The following is a 2,526-nucleotide window of genomic DNA, read 5'->3' on the forward strand; positions in this document are numbered from 1 at the left end:
GGTTAGATTAAGTAAGAAATACATCTTAATTGAATAAGAAATTAATTTTGATGTAGAATTGTTTGGGAGCTCTAGACGGAACATACATAAGAATTAATGTGCCAGAAAATGACAAACCTCGATATCGGACAAGAAACAGTGATATTGCTACCAATGTATTAGGAGTGTGTTCTCAAGATATGCAATTCATTTACATTTTGGCTGGTTGGGAGGGATCGGCAGCGGATTCCCGAGTTCTAAGGGACGCCATACTTAGGAGAAACGGATTGAAAGTTCCTCATGGTATAAACATGTGATTTTAGTGATTATTTTCTTGTGTATTTTGTCTCACGTTAAATAAAAATTATAACTTCTAGTTTCTTTTATTAGGTTGTTACTATCTCGTTGATGCTGGATATCCAAATAGTGAAGGATTTCTTGCACCATATAGAGGTCAACGTTATCATTTAAGTGATTGGCGAGAAGGACACACACCTACCACTGCTGCAGAGTTTTTTAACATGAAACATTCAAGTGCTCGGAATGTGATAGAAAGATGTTTTGGGTTACTAAAGCTTAGATGGGCTATCTTGAGAAGTCCTTCATTTTATCCCGTTAAGACGCATAATCGGATATTAATGGCTTGTTGTCTCTTGCACAATCTCATTCGCCAAGAAATGTCAGTAGATCCATTAGAAGAAGCATTAGACCGACATATGTTAAATTATACACAGCCACATGGTGATCCAATATCGCATATCGATTTTTCAGGATAGTGGTCTACATGGAGGGATGAATTAGCATCTAAAATGTTCAATGAGTGGCAAACATCTAAAAATGCTTAATTTTCATATTAGATAAAAAACTGGTTTATTTCTTTTCCGAAGTACATCGAATATTAATATATAGTTATAATAATCTTATTTTTATTGCAAGTTTGTTCATTGATGTTGGTTATTTATTTAATTATATGTGATATACTTGTTTCTTATATATCCAGATGACACCTCCTATTGATCTACAATCTCGCTCCAGACCAACAAAACATTTATGCCTACCTAAAGAAGATGACAAACTGGTCGAATGTCTGATAGAAATTGCTATTGGTGGACATTGGAAGGCGGAAAATGGTTTCCGATCAGGATATCTTTCTCATCTAGAAAAATTGATGGAAGAAAAGTTACCAGGATGCAATATTAAAGGGGTGCCTCACATTGAATCACGAATTAAAATATTAAAAAAACAGACAGCAGCTATCTCAGATATTATTTCAAACGCAAGCGGGTTTACATGGAGTGATGAAGACAAAATGATTATATGTGAAAAGAGCATTTTTGACGAATGGGTTAAGGTAAGTCCATTTACTTTCTGACTTATTAGTATTCTTATTGAATTTATTGTGTATGTTGAGTTCTTTATTTATCACTTAAATATTTATTTTTTCAGACTCATCCATCGGCCAAAGGGCTTAGAAGTAAGCCATTCCCACATTATGATGTTTTGGCAGATATATTTTTGAAAGAGAGGGCAAACGGAAAGGATGCAGGAGCACCAGCTGACGAGGAGGAACAAATTGATGCAAATGAAAATGATTCCTTCGTTGATGGTGTTGATGGGTTTGATGGTGAAATCAATAGGGAATGTGATTCTGAAGCATCATTTGCTAACGAGGAAGAAAACCCTAACCCCAGTCCAGCTCCAACAACAAAAACCTCAAACTCTAATAAGAGGAAACGTTTCCGAAAACCAAATGAATTCGTAACGAGTTTGGGAAACATTGCTAGTTCCATTGAAAAAATTGCTGAAGGAACGAAGGAATATATGGATAAGATGGTTGTAGCTCTTACTCATAACCAAGAAAATGAAACCGCAACTAAAGTGGTAGCCGAGTTATCCAAGTTACACGAAGGATTGGATTACGATCAAATGCTAGAAGCAACAGATATCCTCAATAGTGACTCTTCGAAAGCAGCTCTTTTCTTTGCACTGCCACCTGAATGTCGTCTATATTGAGTTCTGAAGCTACTTGGAAAAAATAGGTCCTAGATATAAAAAAAATTCAGTCGAATTTTTTTTGTGGGATTTAATATTAATAAGTACTATTTAGGTTTATGAACAAATTTTTTTTATTTAGGTTTGTGAGCAGAACTTTATTTCGAATAAAATTTTATTAAGACCTTTATTTATTATCTTGAAATTCTAACTCTTGGTGTATCGTGTTATTATTTCATATTTATAAATTGAATAAGTAATAATGATTTTAATATATAACAAAGTTAATGTGTATTTTATGTAAGGGTAAAAGTGAACTTTTACAAAAGTTTACATTTCCATTCCTATACAAACCAAACACCAAGTTAGGATTCCATCAAGAATGAAATTCCTATTCCTGGTCGAACCAAACATTAAACTAAGTAATCTGATTCCCAGGAATCTCATTACGGGAATGGTATTCCCGGGAATCACATTCCATTCCCGCGCGCCAAACATGGTCTGAGAGTACTTCTTATCTGGATTAGACAGTCCGAGGATAGATGCCCTCATCAT

Source organism: Eschscholzia californica, unplaced genomic scaffold (genome assembly GCF_041429995.1).
Source record: "Eschscholzia californica isolate CP2 unplaced genomic scaffold, dmEscCali1.0.p SCAF_2, whole genome shotgun sequence".
Classification (NCBI taxonomy): domain Eukaryota; kingdom Viridiplantae; phylum Streptophyta; class Magnoliopsida; order Ranunculales; family Papaveraceae; genus Eschscholzia; species Eschscholzia californica.